This window comes from Miscanthus floridulus, chromosome 8 (genome assembly GCF_019320115.1).
Source record: "Miscanthus floridulus cultivar M001 chromosome 8, ASM1932011v1, whole genome shotgun sequence".
Lineage (NCBI taxonomy): Eukaryota > Viridiplantae > Streptophyta > Magnoliopsida > Poales > Poaceae > Miscanthus > Miscanthus floridulus.
Genome location: NC_089587.1, coordinates 94906874 through 94924586, shown reverse-complemented (window position 1 = coordinate 94924586; position 17713 = coordinate 94906874).

The following is a 17713-nucleotide window of genomic DNA, read 5'->3' as shown; positions in this document are numbered from 1 at the left end:
CTCATCCTGCTGAGTCTGAAACTATACAAATGTAGCAGCGGTCTCCTAAGCCTGGCGAGCCTGATCCTGCCTCATCCGCTCAAGTATGGCAAATAGAGCGGGGTCTGTCTGTGGTGCAGGTGGAGCTGAACTGGAGCTACCGGCCTCATGGTCATGTCATCGTAGAGGCATCTGAGGGATATCGCGGTAGTCATCATCTAAGCTATCACTGGGGTCGCTCTCGACCATCCCCTCCTACTGAGCATGAAGTTGTTCCTCCTCTGTAGCTGCTATACCCCTGATGGTCTCATTCTGGTGGGCTACAGTCTCTAGCACCTCTAGACGACGGCGCGGCTGGCTAGGAGTCCTTACTACACTATGTCAGATCATCTAAGTCATGTTGTATGCAAGGAACTCTGTAGTAGCACCACTATACTTTGCCAACATCTTAGGTGGCCTCACAGTAACTGCCTTGTGGATCAAGAATATAATCCAGTGAGCATATGGCAAGTGCTTGTGACCCCTGAACTCCTCTATAATAGTATCCTCCATCTCTGATAGAAGGAGATCCCAAATGTCAAACACAGTCTGCTGCATCAAAGAGTTCAGTAGTCATAGCTATATGCGAGTCAAGCCCTCGTGATACCCCATCCTCGGAAGCAGTGTCCTCCTCATAATAGCATCAAGCACTCTAGCAGTAGGAGTGAGATCATTAAGTGTCATGCTCGACCCCTTGCCGAAAGGCTCTGAGAAGCAATGGCGGACTAGATCTATAGGGGCACAAGACCACCGTGAGGGCGTCTAGGAGACGCTGTCTGTCCATAGCAAACCTCATGTAGCTAGATGGGCTGCTCCTGAAGTCTGAGTATCTCTCTGACCCTAGAGCTTATCAGCATATAATCTCTGCCTCTGAAAGCAAAGTGAATGAATCTATGCAGCGGGTCAATCCAAAGTATAGCATAGAACTCATGGACTCAAGATGGAACATATAAGTCTGTCCATCCAAGTAATTTTGTCAGCCCTGGCAGGTAAGATAGGAAAGGGCGAATATGCTCTCTAGCTACTGCTACAATGGACTCAATGTTGTACACCCTCTGAGATCTGAATACTGCCCCACTATTAAGATATGCATTATAAAAATCTTCATGCAGTGGTGTGTAGAAGCCCTCTAAAGCTTGATCATCCCTCCTCGGCGGGAACCACTGCTCAAAGTCCACAAATCTGAGCTGCTGCACCTGCTTGGCCGTGGCAGCCCTCAAATCTCAATGAGTCACTGGAGGCGGACCCTGTGGTCTAGGAGGTGGACGAGAACCCCTCCGCTGTGTCTCTAGCCTCGGTGTGACTGGAGCACGGGTACGACCAGAGCAGCGTAACTGTGGCTGAGGTGCCTGCTCTGTCTCCTCGGCCTGCTCTCCCTCCTGAGTCTGATCTGCTGGCTGTGGCTGCTGCTGTGACTCCCCCTAAGGCTAACTCTCATCAATAGCCACACGCTATCCTCCAACCATGATAGTCCCAGCTGGACCACCATGATGGCGCTCAACATGCTCAAGTGTAGCCCTCGTAGATGGAGAAAGCTGATCTACAATAACAACACCACTCCGAGTACCTCCTCTCTTTGCACGCTCTGCGGCCTCTGTAACTGCGGCTGCTCTCGCTGTATCTGCATTAGGGTACTTACGCTTCCTCGTTGCTAGCTTCTTCGTCGCCTTGCCTTTTGTATCTATAGGCTAGCGAGGTGGGGGCTCGGATCCTCATCACTAGGACCTCCTCCGGCATTCTTGACACGAGCCATTTGATAAAGCTAAAAAGAACCACTCCCCTAACAAGAATCAACTGCCAACTATCATTTCCGAGGCTTGGCCTCGATCCGTACTCACGAGCTTGGCCCTGAGTTGACTGTCAACTACCACTGAGACCTTAGAAACACCGACTCGCTGCATGTTAGAATATATCAGATATATAAGTAATTACAATATATCTAGAGATACGAAACCCTAAGAAGCAAGCAATTAGGTACAAAATTAGAATCGAGGGCTTGCTACCTGATGAACTGGTGATTCAAAAAGAAGAGGAACGACAATTGGGGAACCACCGGGAGGCACTGTGAAGCTAGGGTTCGCAATGCACAGTGAATTAGGGCACGGCGTGGAGCAATGTGGCACTGTTGCTTGGCTGTGGTGAGGGTGGCGCAAGGGCACAAGCTCGACGGCATTAGGGCAGGGGCTCAGCGGCGCTAGGGTAGAGGCGCGGGCACTGCGGTGGTGTAGATGCGCGGGGCATGCAGCGGCGTGCTGGAGTGGCTGTGCGCGGGCATGGCAACGAGGGTGCAGTAGTAGGGCGGCATGGCGCGGTGAGCTTGCTGCGTGGCGTGGACGGCATGGTGAGCGGTGCGCGGGTGGCTCTAGCGTAGGAAGGCGGCGCGAGGCTGTGCAGCATGGGCGCTGGAGCTTGCGGCGGCTAGGGCACGGGCGTGGGCAATGGCGAGCTCAAGGCGAGGTGGTGATGTCGGCACAATGGCGGATTGGATGCGACCTTAGGTCATCCAGAGATTGGATTTTATGGCGGCCCCCAATGGAATAAAAAAGGAAACGGATGAGAAGTCCTAAACCCGCACGTTTTCTATTGACCAAACGCTCCGGTGGCAACGACCGGACGCTGCCACCTAGAGTCCGGTCGATTCCAAAGAGGTCCAAAACCCTTGGAATCGCAACCGGACGTGTCCGATCACAACTGACTGGATGCAACCAGAGTCCGGTCCAACCTGTCTCCATCGTCTTCGCTCGATCGGACACTGAACCACCATCTGACTGGACGCTGAACAGCAGAGTCCGATCACTCCATCGTAGTAGGTTCACCTCCTATGAACTGACCGGACGCTGGACATCAAAGTCCAGTGCAGCATTCGGTCACTATTTTTCTAGCAAATCTTCAAAGTCCTTCGTGCTGCCTGTTCCCAATCAAGTCCCAACTTCAATAAGATCAAAATAAACACCAATTGGGACTGATGTGAGTGACCTCTCTCAAACCCTCAAAATTTTCAAAATATTTTGCCTTAGGCTATAATTCTTTTTAAGAAAATAGGCAATAAGAGGGCAATTGAAGATAAACGATAAAGCAACATTCATGCATATGCAATGCAATATTTGAAAGTAAATCTAGTTACTTGTCAAGTTTGATCCAAGGTTAAGCTTCTTCACTCGCTTTTCGGCGGTTATCTTAACCATGTTAGACAAGCCCTAAGAGCATTACCATAAAGTAAACATGTTGTATATTACAATGCAATGCAAGGGACAACACAAGCTTATTTTTTAGTGAAGTTACTAAAATCAAGCACATTGAGCTCATTCCGCAATCGACAAAAAATCGCCTCATCTAGCGGTTTAGTGAAGATATCCGCCAATTGATCCTCGGTCCTTACACCTTCTAATGAAATATCATTCTTTGCAACATGATCTCTAAAAAGTGATGGTGGATATCTATGTGCTTGGTGCGAGAGTGTTGAACCAGATTATTTGCAAGTTTTATCGTGCTTTCATTATCGCACAAAAGAGGTACCTTTTCTAGAACTACACCATAGTCTAGCAAAGTTTGTTTCATGTAAAGAATTTATGCACAACAAGCATCCGCGGTAATGTATTCTGCTTCGGTGGTGGACAAAGCCACACTATTTTGTTTCTTGGAGGACCAAGATACAAGTGATCTACCAAGCAAATGGCACCCTCCGGATGTGCTTTTTCTATCAACTTTGCAACTGGCATAATCTAAATTGGAATAGCCAACTAATTCAAATATAGCTCCTTTGGGATACCAAAGATCAATGCTTGGTGTGTGCTTAAGATACCTAAGGATTCTTTTAACGACAATCAAATGAGTTTCCTTAGGATTAGCTTGAAATCTAGCACACATACACACACTAAACATGATGTCGAGCCTAGATGCGGCTAAATATAATAAGCTACCAATCATAGAGCGGTAGAGAGTTTGATCAACCGTGTTACCTCCCTCATCTTGGTTGAGATGTCCATTAGTTGGCATTGGTGTCTTGATTGGCTTACATTCATCCATCTTGAATCTCTTGAGAAGATCATTTGTATATTTCTCTTGAGAGATGAAAATCCCTTCTCTCATTTGCTTGACATGAAAACCAAAAAAGAATGTAAGCTCTCCAATCATTGACATCTCGAATTCCTTCGACATCAATTCACCAAACTCTTTACAAGAATCTTCATTTGATGAACCAAAGATGATATCATCAACATACACTTGACAAATGAAGATATGTCCATCAAGCCTTGGTGAATAGTGTGGTGTCGACCTTCCCAATGGTGAAGCCCTTCTCAATGAGGAAGTCCTAAAGGCGCTCATACCAAGCTCTTGGGGCTTGCTTAAGCCCATATAACGCCTTGGACAACCTATAAACATGATTAGGATATCTAGGGTCTTCAAACCCGGGAGGTTGATCAACATAGACTAGTTCATTAATAAAGCCATTTAAAAATGCACTTTTCACATCCATTTGATATAGTTTTATGTCATGATATGATGCATATGTAAGGAGGATACAAATGGCTTCTAGTCTTGCAACCGATGCAAAGGTCTCTCTAAAATCCAAACCTTCAACTTGAGAGAACCCCTTTGCAACTAGTCTTGCCTTGTTTCTTACAACAACGCCTTGATCATCTTGCTTGTTGCGGAACACCCACTTTGTTCCAATGACCCTTGCACCTTTTGGTCGCTCTTTAAGAGTCCAAACTTCATTGCGGGTGAAGTTGTTCAACTCTTCATGCATGGCATTTATCCAATCCAGATCTTAAAGAGCTTCTTCTACCTTGGTAGGCTCAGAACAAGAGACAAAAGAGTGATGTTCAATGAATGAAGCAAGCTTTTGAGAACGAATCATTACTCCCTTTGATGGCCTCCCTATGATGAGATCTTGTGGATGAGCTTGTAGTAGAGGTGAATTTCTTCTATCAACCACTTGAGGGGGGGTTGTGGAGCATCAACATCATGTGCTTGTCTCACCATTTGTTCATGGGAGACATGAGTGTCTTCATTTTCTACTCTCCCATCTTTTTCACCATCTTGTGGCACACTTGATGAAGAAGGTGGATTGATCACTTGTACATCATCTTCATCATCATAAGGCTTGATGTCTCCAACCGGAATATTCTTCATGGCCTCCCTCAATGGTTCATCACCGACATTATCAAGATTTTCATGTGCTCCTTGGGAGCCGTTAGATTCATCAAATTCCACATCATATATTTCTTCAACCAAGCCGGTGGCATGATTAAATACTCTATATGCTTTGGACTTTGATGAGTAGCCAACAAGAAAACCAATATCACAACATCTTTGAAACTTCCCTAGGTGTTGCCGCTTCTTGTAGATGTAACATTTGCAACCAAACACCCTAAAAAGGAGACGTCCGGCTTCTTCCTATTGAGCAACTCATAAGGTGTTTTCCTAAGAAACTTTTGAAGGAATAGGCGGTTGGATGCATAGCATGCGGTGTTGATAGCTTCCGCCCATAGAGCTTCGGGAGTGTTGTACTCATCAAACATTGTTCTTGCAAGAGTGATCAATGTCCGGTTCTTCCTCTCAACTACACAATTTTGTTGAGGAGTATATGTTACGGAGACCTCATGCTTGATCCCAACTTCATCACAATAGGCTTCTATGTTTGTGTTGTCAAATTCTTTGCCGTTGTCACTTCTAATCTTCTTGGACTTCACTTCAAATTCATTTTGTGCTCTCTTGGCAAACTTCTTGAAGCATGATGCAACTTTGGATTTGTCATGAAGGAAGAATACCCATGTGTATCTTGAATAGTCATCAACAATCACAATACAATAAAGATTTCCTTTCAAACTCTTGTATGTTGTTGGTCCAAATAAGTCCATGTGAAGGAGTTCTAGCACTCTTGTGGTTGACATAAAAGCTTTTGTTGGATGAGTATTTGCAACTTGCTTGCTGGCTTGACATGCACTACAAAGCTTGTCCTTCTCAAACTTCACATCCTTCAACCCTCTCACCAAATCATTCTTCATTAGCTTCTTGAGTGAGCTCATCCCAACATGAGCAAGTCTTCTATGCCATAGCCACCCAAGTGTTATTTTGGTGAATAGGCAAGTCTTCAAATTAGCATCTTCAGAGGTGAAGTCCACTAGATATAGGTTGTTGTATCTAAATCCTTTGAATATTACTTGATCATCATCCTTCTTAGATACAACAACTTCCTTCTCGGTAAACAAGCATTGGAAGCCAAGATCACACAATTGTCCAACGGATAGCAAGTTGAAGCTCAATGAAGCAACATATAGCACATTTGAGATAGAATGATCATTTGATATTGCTACTTTGCCCAATCCTTTAACTTTGCTCTTTGAATTATCTCCAAATGTGATTCTTTCTTGTCCATCTACTTCTTCATCTAGTGAGGTGAACATACGAGGATCACCAGTCATATATTGTGTGCAACCACTATCAATAACCCAATAACTTCCACCGGTCTTGTAGTTCACCTACACACAAGAGATCAAGCTTTAGGAACCCAAACTTGTTGAGGGCCCTTCATCTTCTCAACAAGTGACTTTGCTACCCAAATTTTCTTAGGCCTATTCTTGTTGGGAGGTCCTAAGAACATGACTTTCATCTTCCCACTAGAATCCTTTCTAAGCATGTAATGTGCATTGAAAGCAAAAGATCTAGCATGCTTGGGCAAGGGTTGTGGTGGTGGAGTTTGGCACTCATGGGTATGGATGAAAACGGTACGGATATTTATTCGACCGTCCGTTCGACCGAACAAATATGAACACTTATCTAGATAGTTACTCGGATATCCATTTTTTCGGATATGGATACTAAAATGGATATCTTAGGCGGATATCAAATACGGATGTAATATCACCGATATCCGGCGGATATCGGATAATCCGGATAAGTATCGGATATATCCGGATATTTAAAAACGGATATTATCCGGATATTTATTCAAAATTTAAAAATCACAAATTTGAACCATCCAAACTATCTCAAATGGAAAGTTGACCAAAACAACAATTGTAGATCTTGATGAGTTGAACAAACTTGGTATTCAAAACTTTTCAATTTGAAGTCATTTAGAGTTCATAATACTAGAGTCAAAGTGTTGTTTTTTCATTTGACCAAATTTGACTTGATCAAACTTGCTCAAATGAGACACTAAATGACCTCAGATGAAAAAACTCTGAATACCAAGTTTGATCATCTCAGCAAGATCTACAATTGTTACATAGTTCATTTTCCCATTTGAGAAAGTTTTATCAAACACTAGTCATAAATTCTTGAATCTCATATAGACTTTCTAAAACTATGTCACACACTTGTGAAATTTGAACTATATTTTGTTCAAACTTTCTCAAATGAAAAAATGGCCTATATAAGGATTGTATATCTTGATGAGATGAACAAATTTGGTATTCAAAACTTTTCAATTTGAGACAATCTAGGGTTCCGAAAACTAGTTTGTAAACGTTAAAATTTAAAAATCACAAATTTGAACCGTCCAAACTATCTCAAATGGAAAGTTGACCAAAACAAAAATTGTAGATCTTGATGAGTTGAACAAACTTGGTAATCAAAACTTTTCAATTTGAAGTCATTTAGAGTTCATAAAACTAGAGTCAAAGTGTTGTTTTTTCATTTGACCAAATTTGACTTGGTCAAACTTGCTCAAATGAGACACTAAATGACCTCAGATGAAAAAACTCTGAATACCAAGTTTGATCATCTCAGCAAGATATACAATTGTTACATAGCTCATTTTCCCATTTGAGAAAGTTTTATCAAACACTAGTCACAAATTCTTGAATCTCATAGACTTTCTGAAACTATGTCACACACTTGTGAAATTTGAACTACATTTTGTTCAAATTTTCTCAAATGAAAAAATAGCCTATATAAGGATTGTATATCTTGATGAGCTGAACAAACTTGGTATTCAAAACTTTTCAATTTGAGACAATCTAGGGTTCCGAAAACTAGTTTGTAAGCATCGAAATTTAAAAATCATAAATTTGAACCGTCCAAACTATCTCAAATGGAAAGTTGACCAAAATAAGAATTGTAGATCTTGATGAGTTGAACAAACTTGGTATTAAAAACTTTTCAATTTGAAGTCATTTAGAGTTCATAATACTAGAGTCAAAGTGTTGTTTTTTCATTTGACCAAATTTGACTTGGTCAAACTTGCTCAAATGAGACACTAAATGACCTCAGATGAAAAAAACTCTGAATACCAAGTTTGATCATCTCAGCAAGATATACAATTGTTACATAGCTTATTTTCCCATTTGAGAAAGTTTTATCAAACACTAGTCACAAATTCTTGAATCTCATATAGACTTTCTGAAACTATGTCACACACTTGTGAAATTTGAACTACATTTTGTTCAAACTTTCTCAAATGAAAAAATAGCCTATATAATGATTGTAGATCTTGATGAGCTGAACAAACTTGGTATTCAAAACTTTTCAATTTGAGACAATCTAGGGTTCCGAAAACTAGTTTGTAAGCATCGAAATTTAAAAATCACAAATTTGAACCGTCCAAACTATCTCAAATGGAAAGTTGACCAAAACAAGAATTGTAGATCTTGATGAGTTAAACAAACTTGATATTCAAAACTTTTCAATTTGAAGTCATTTAGAGTTCATAATACTAGAGTCAAAGTGTTATTTTTTCATTTGACCAAATTTGACTTGGTCAAACTTGCTCAAATGAGACACTAAATGACCTCAGATGAAAAAACTCTGAATACCAAGTTTGATCATCTCAGTAAGATATACAATTGTTACATAGCTCATTTTCCTATTTGAGAAAGTTTTATCAAACACTAGTCACAAATTCTTGAATCTCATATAGACTTTCTGAAACTATGTCACACACTTGTGAAATTTGAACTACATTTTGTTCAAACTTTCTCAAATGAAAAAATAGCCTATATAAGGATTGTAGATCTTGATGAGCTGAACAAACTTGGTATTCAAAACTTTTCAATTTGAGACAATCTAGGGTTCCGAAAACTAGTTTGTAAGCATCAAAATTTAAAAATCACAAATTTGAACCATCCAAACTATCTCAAATGGAAAGTTGACCAAAACAAGAATTGTAGATCTTGATGAGTTGAACAAACTTGGTATTCAAAACTTTTCAATTTGAAGTCATTTAGAGTTCATAATACTAGAGTCAAAGTGTTATTTTTTCATTTGACCAAATTTGACTTGGTCAAACTTGCTCAAATGAGACACTAAATGACCTCAGATGAAAAAACTCTGAATACCAAGTTTGATCATCTCAGCAATATATACAATTGTTACATAGCTCATTTTCCCATTTGAGAAGGTTTTATCAAACACTAGTCACAAATTCTTAAATCTCATACAGACTTTCTAAAACTATGTCACACACTTGTGAAATTTGAACTACATTTTGTTCAAACTTTCTCAAAATGAAAAAATGGCCTATATAAGGATTGTAGATCTTGAATCCATGACCATGACTCCATGAGACCCATGAAGCAATGTGCTTGGCTATTTCTACTCATGCCGCGAAGATTGGTGCTTATATGATGTTTGATGTATGATGTATCTGTATCTTTATCTTATTTGTTGCTTTACTCTTTAGTCTTTCGGCTTAATCTAGATGGATTATGGACTGATAGAGTGGTGTAATGGTTTGCGCACGTATGATATATATATATATGCTGCTTTTACTCAATATCCGAATAGATATTTGTATCCGACCTTCTCTGAATCCGATTCATACCGTATTCGATACTCATTATTCGTATCCGTAACCGAGTCAATCCGTATTCGTATATGTATCCGAACGCTATCCGTGTCCGAATCCGAATCCGAATAGAAATATGAAAACAAATATAATATGAGTGATATCCGTTCGTATCCGATCCGTTTTCATCCCTACTCATGGGCAAAGTGGCCTTCTTGTCCACACTCAAAACATCTCTTTGGCTTTGGCTTTGACTTGTGTTGTTATTGAGCTTGAGCCTTCTTCTCTTGGTTTGCCAAGTACCCAATGCTACTTCTATCCATCTTCATGATGGTGTTCATTAGTGGCTCACTTTGAAGATGCTTGTCTCTTGTGAACTTGCTCAATCCAATCTTGAGATGCTCTTTCTCCAATTTAAGCTTCTTGTTCTCTTCCTTGAGTGCATCATTATTTTTCTCTTCCTTGAGCTTCTTGTTCTCTTCTTTCAACTTCTTATTCTCAAGAATCAAATCACCATCATGATCAAGAGTTTCTAGCACTATGGTGTTGGTGGTTTTGAGCTCTTCAAGATCTTTCTTTAGCTTTTCATTATCATTCTTGAGCTTGACATACTCATCATAACTATCGATCTCAACCACTTGCTTGCCCTTGCTACCAGAACTTTGCTCAATGCTCTCAATGATCAAATCATCACATGATGTGGCTATATCAATCTTAACAACATTGTTAGTAGCATCATGTGGCTCATTGGATAAATATTCTTGAGCAATGACAAGATTATCATGATTAATCTTAAGAGTAGTATATTCTTCTTTTAGCATGTTGTGGCTAGTGATGAGCTCATTGTGTATCCTCTCAAGTTTATCATGTTTTTCTTTAAGCTCTTTCTTAGAAGATTTGAGCTCCTTGAGTTTGGATGATATAGCATCATTTGCCTATCTAAGCTCAACACTAGCCTTTTCGGCTACATCACATTTAGCTAAAAGAGAATCATTCTTAGCTTCTAGTTTTTCATTCTTAGCTCTACTCTTTCTAATGATCTTAGTGTATTGATTTAGCAATTTAACAAGATCATCATAAGAAGGTGATTCATATTCATCATCATCACTATCGCTATCATCATTGCTAGCATGTTCATCACCACTACTATCATCATTTGATACCTTGCGATCACCCTTGGCCATAAGGCATAGGTGTGTAGAGGATAATGGCGGTGGTGGCAGTGAAGATGATGAAGAGTCAATAATAATGGCGGCCACCTTCTCGTTGTCACTATTATCATCGGATGAGTCACTAGATGAATCAATGTTCATGAGCCAATCACCAACGATGTATGCCTTTCCACTTTTCTTCTTCTTGTGGAAGTCCTTCTTCTTGCCATCTCTCTTCTTGTATGGCTTGTTTTTCTTCTTCTCATCTTCTTCTTCATTGCTTGAGTCATCTTTCTTGCCCTTATACTTGTTCTTGAACTTGTCTTTCTTGGGCTTGGTGCATTAGTGTGCTAGATGACCAAGTTCTCCACAATTGTAGCAATCCATCTTGGAGATTGGCTTCCTTCTAGAGCTAGTGAAGAACTTCTTCTTCTTACCATCAAACTTGATGCCACTCTTGTTGAGCTTCTTTAGCATCTTGGCGGTTCTTCTCACCATGAGAGCAAGACTTGCATCATCAATTTCATCATCACTTGAGCTCTCATACTCAAGCCTTGCTTTGCCCTTCTCTTGGCTAGCTTTGAATGCTAAGTCTTTTTCTTTCTTCTTAGTAGAGGATGAGCCATCTTGTGGTGTGATGTACATGTACATCTCATGAGCATTGATCTTTCCCAAGATTTGTGTTGGTGTAGCGGTGGAAAGATCACTTTGATGAAGCACGATCACAATATGCCCATATTTATCAATGGGGAGGACACTCAAGATTTTTCTTACAACATCAGATGGTTGCATTTGAGTGAGTCCAAGCCCATTGACTTCCTCTCCAAGAACATTCAAACATGAGTACATCTCATTATCACATTCTTTAGGAAGCATCTCAAAAGAGTTAAGCTTTTTCATGACAAGATGATAGCGTTCCTCACGCCCACTCTTTGTTCCCCCATGGAGCGCACAAATGTCCGACCATAGTGCATGGGCGTCCTTATGGTTCCTCACTCGGTTAAACACATCTTTGCAAATGCCTCTAAAGATGGTGTTTCGAGCCTTTGCATTCCATTTCTCGTAATTCACCTCATCGCCTTGTAGGTGTATAGCATCCCAAGGTTTTGGGAAGCCTTGTGAGGCGGCCCTAAGTATTCCAACATCTAGAGCTTCTAAATATGCCTCCATGTGGTTTTTCCAATATGGAAAATCATCCCCCTCAAAAATAGGAGGGGGTCCATCCCTGTGAGACATCTTTCTTTAGATGGTTAAGTCTAATTCATGAGCACAAGGCTCCGATACCAATTGAAAGGATCAAGATGCCCAAGAGAGGGGGGTGAATTGGGCTAATTCTAAATTTCTTTCAATAATTAAGTCCTACGGTTAGCCCAATTAACCCCTTGTGCCTAGAATGTGTTTCTATTGATCTACCGCACAAAAGTTTAGCAACCTATGTTCCAATCCTACTCTAGCATGGCAATTCTATGAATGTAAATGACAAGAATTGAATTGCTCAAAATAAATACTCAAAGTAAAGAGAGAAGGAGGAACGCGGAGATGTTTTGACGAGGTATTGGAGAGTCGCCACTCCCCACTAGTCCTCATTGGAGCACCCGCACAAGGGTGTAGCTCCCCCTTATCTGCACAAGGATTAAGTGCTCTCTACGGGTTGATTATTCGACACTCCATCATAGTGAATCACCCACAACCGCTCACAACTTGAGTTGGGTCATCCACAAGCTCCGTCGGATGATCACCAAGCTCCCAATCACCACTAAGCCATCTAGGTGATGGCGATCACCAAGAGTAACAAGCATGAACTCTCATTTGACCATGACAAGCCTAATGAGAAGGGTGGATGCACACTTTGCTACTCTTGCTTTCACTAATGAGAGCTCTCTTTGGCATTCTCAAATCTCAATCACCTCACTAGGACCTTGCTCTTCTTGGCACTCTCAAAGGTGTTTCTCAGCTGTTGGAATGACCAAAAGTACCCCTTCACATGAATGGAGGAAGTACTTATAACCTTGGTTGAAAAACGAACCGTTATGTGCCTCTGCGGGGTGACCGGACGCTCCGGTCATGTTGATCGGATGCTCCGATCAGTTCTCCCTGAACTCCAGTGTTTATGTTGTGACCGGACGCGTTCGGTCATGATTTTCCCTCTCTAGAACCTTACTGGAGTCGACCGGAAGCTGGCGCCCAGCGTCCGGTCACTCACCTCTTAGCGTCCGGTCACGTCCAGACGATTTCACCTTGATCAAATGAACTGACCGGACTCTACGCTAGCGTTCGGTCACTCTGGAACCAGCGTCCGGTCAGCATTTGACCCTCCATTCACTTCCAACTCTCGATCATACGTGAATGAAGTTTGCTCCAATAGATCTAAGGGCTTTTTAGGAGCTACATAGTGCTAGATTTAGCAAGTGTGCACCACACCTAACTCACTAGACTCACCTAGGTCAAGCTACCCATCTATACCCCCGTTAATAGTATAGCCAAAGGAAAAACAAAGTGATAAACTACTCTAAGTGTCTCCTCAACACCAAACGACACTTAGAACTAGTCCATCCTTAACCTTGTCGTCCATCCTTAGAAAACCAAAACGATTTCCATCGTAGGGGCATGACCACCATGATAGCCCAATCGATCTCAATTACCGTGACCTAACTTAATTGCCTCTGCAAAATACACGTTAATCACAGTAATCACGTATTGTCATTAATCACCGAAACCCAACTAGGGGCCTAGATGCTTTCACATAATACAGCTATAGTAGCAGATGATACTCTCTCTTATATATGTATTGACAAACTCCAGCATAAAGAAACTTTAGCTATAGAAAATAAAGTATGATTATGTATGGTTGGTGGACAAACACTATAGTAGACTGATAGAAAATTGCAACTCACAAGGGGGTAGGGGCACACAAAGGAGTTAAAATGACTACAAAAGAACTCAAGAGAAAATAGACATGAAAATTGAACTTTTCTAACCAAATGGGCATCGGTAGGTTTTGCTAACATTTTTACATTGTTCGGGAAACTAATTTATAAAAGCACAATATCTTCGTGCATAGATGGATATAGTAGAGTACAGGCCCAATGGTTGTTTATTTTTCCCTCTTCTTTACAAATTCTTTTCACTACTTTTTCTCCCCTACGTGCGCTAACTGCCACTTAGGGTTGAGTATCGGACTCTGAACCAGAGTAGTCTAACGCTGACGCCTTCCTTTTCACTATCTAACGCCTTCCTTTTCACTATCCAATGCTATGCAGTGAACACCTTTGCTCTTTTCCTTCAACCCTTGTATGCTTGCTCCAAGTTGTTTCATCACTTGTGTACATGAGTTAACATTTTTAAAGCATTTTTTGCAGGGTTTTCATTAGCTCACTAGATCCTAATGCATATGCAAGAAATTAGTTCACCTAGTGGCACTTCGATAACCACATTTCACTTCGAGTTCTCATCTTTATAGTACGGCTATCTATCTTAAACCCGATCACACACTCTATTGCGTCTTGACTGGCAAAACAAAATGCCCTAGCTTATACCTTTACCTTGAGCCCTTGCATTTTGTTTCTCTTTCTTCTTTTCTAAGTTTGGAGCACTTGATCATCACATGTGGCCACCTCCATCACCTTGAGTGCCATCCTTGCTCCACCTTGGATGTAAACTAACCTTTCTCAATCACAACACTAGAGTAGAAGGTTAGTCCACTTGGTTGTCTCAATTAGCCAAAACCAAACATAGGGCTTTCACCATCCCCTACTTCCTTGGTCCATGATGTGAATCTCTGTCCATCATCACAAGCCTCATGTTGATCATGCCCCATGGCATCTCCCTGTTGTTCCTCTTCTACAATAAATGACTTCGTCCATCTGTTGGATGTCACCCAAGCCTAACTCTCGATGACAAAAACCTCAAATTTAGCTAATGACCTCTATAATAAATCTCAAACGGACCTGAGTCAACTCAATCGATTAATGTAGGCCAATATACTGACAACATCGTCCGGAAGGTTCTCTCTAAGCCCTAATAGTATCTACAAACTCTTACGGGTAATGCTCGAACCCCAATCTTGATCCCCCATCTTAGCCGAAAAATCATATTTCTTAATGTCCCCTCAAACTATTCTGAAGTGCCCTAGACTGTTCTAGAAATTAGGTCAAACCACAGTTGACCAATCAACACGGCTGACTCAACAATGTTCTCTATCTCTACAAGGAAATTCCTAAATTTCTCTCTAATGAGCATGTATGTTTCATGCAAGGAAATTCCAATCCTTCTCAAATTCTCCTCCCTCACTTGGATGCAAGAAGACCAAGGCTACTAGCTTTAGCTTGGTGGTGCAAGGTCACCAATTCCTCAAGGTTAAGTTCATCAAATTCCTTTCCCATGTTTATTCTCCTCTAATCATGTGTTGCAAAATCATAAATCCTAGTTAAAACACCTTCATACAAGGCTAAAGCATAGGTTGTACAACACCAACATATCACCTAGACACCCATAGATGATCACTACACACACCTAGAGAATATCACCCACAAAACATAAGAACATGCCCCAAGAACATCAAGAACAACAATTCACATAGGTTTCGTCGATGTTTTGGCGGACTATCTGGCTACTTTGCCAAACTGTCCGACAGAACCGGATTGTTCTAGAATGCCAGACAGTTAACACTTAAACACTTTTTCCACCTAGGACCTATGGACTGTCCACCTGATCACACGGACTGTGCGAGAAATCACACAGAGCCGATGCAGCTCGGCATGCACCCCCGGTCCGTTGCATTATTCACGGGAACTGTCCGCTCCTCTTGTGGACTATTCAGCTGGACAAAAGGACTGTCCATGCGAACATGAAGTCCTAAAACCAGAGAACCCCATCCTCGAGAATGGACTCTTGGACTATTCCACAGAACACCCAAATTGTCCGGTATAACACTTCGAATTTATACTGTTAACCCTTAACCTATAGGCTTGACCACCCTATCCCCTATCTAAACACCACTTAGGACAACACTAATCCACTCTTGGTTCATCAAGCAAGCTCTCAATTTTGGATCACAATATTTATATTCCCTTTTCACTCTAATCCATTGAGATCCTTGAACTATCTCAAATCCATCCACTCTATCCCTCTCTTGCAGGTGTGCTATGAACTGAGGTACGAGTATGAGTTGTCATGACATTCAGGGTCGTACCTAAATATATTTGATGCCCTAGTGCAAAACTTAAGAAGGAGCCTACCACCTACATGTAAGATGTGGCAATAGCAAAAAAAAGATAATTGTTTCTAAACCATTTCTCCCTTTATGTCAAAAAATAGGCCACACATTATTTGAGATTTGAACGTTGTTATCTTTGATCAATAATTAGTCTAATAGTATGAAATTTGTACAACAAAATTGGTTTTATTGGATTTATATTTGGGAGCACATTCTAATGACCAAAATTTTGCCACATATGGCAAAAATTTTTGAGATAAATTGAAAAATGGGTTGAAACCAGAATGTAAATGGGCTAAAAATATATTTCAAATGGGCTGAAAACATATTGAAAATGGGTTGAAAACAAGCTAAAAAAATGGCCCATCTTTGATGTTGGGCGGTTAATAGATGGGCTGGGATGGTGATGTCATCACCCACGTCATCATCCACGTAGGCAGCCCTGTAAGCATCCATAATGATGTGGCAATTCATTCATGACGGTTATTTTTTGTCACAGGAAATGGACTTGGGCTGGGCTAACTAGGCCTCGGGCTCTACTGTGCGGTTTAAGACCGTCACCGATTCTGTTAACCCGTGATGGTTTTTGGTAAACCGTCAGGGTTAATCCATGACATTCAATCCATGATGATATCTGAATCCATCGCAGATGTTGCATAGTGATGGTTTTTTGGTGATCCGTGACGGAAATTTTTCATCATGGATTAACAGGTTTCTTGTAGTGTATACTATGAGAAAAATTAGCAATAAATGTGTGACCTTGAAGACCACGTCAAGTCAAACCGGTGCTTTATATTTTAGGACAGAGGTATATCTGTAGCATATGCTTTTCTAACCTTACTAAGAATTACAGCATATATGCAAGTGTTCTTTCCTTCTTCACACGCTTTAAGTCTTCTTACGCTTTTCATTCTTACGGTATGACGAATTACATGGGTATATACTAAGAATTACAGTACCTAATTTGTATTAATGCAATTAAGTATGTATGTGCACTTAAGTAAAATTTGGGACCCTAATTTAGTCGGGTAGGTGAATGTATCTTCTAGTTGTTCATCACTCCACCATTATAAGTTTAATGCCCTTCTCTAATTAATTATGATGTATGATTTCTAAGTTATGCGACTCTTAATGGTTGGATAGTGACATGTATTTCTACGACTTGATCCTACAATTTAGTTGCGCTAGTTGGAGATCATGGACGGTGACTCTCCTAGATCTTCCTACGACCCTCGAGTAAGTGCTACAGTGGTCACGAGTGGACGACACATGGTACTAACTTGTCGGCCGGGGTGAAGTCCTCACAAGAAGTCCACAACTGATCTATCATAGCAGTAGACGTGTTTACTATGCATGCCCTTAGAACACTAGCATGGAATGGTGTAGTTTAGAACTACAATTATGCTTGATCTCTAACATTTATTTGTTTCTATATTTTATGTCTTGATTAGATGTTCTAATTAGGTGTTAATTATATTATTAATATGCCCTGATAACTTACTAGTTGACTTTAGCAAGTTCTAACTTAGTAGTTGCTAATTGCATTAATTAGGTTAGCGTTTGTTCTTTCATAAACCTTTCCTAGTTTCCTTAAGT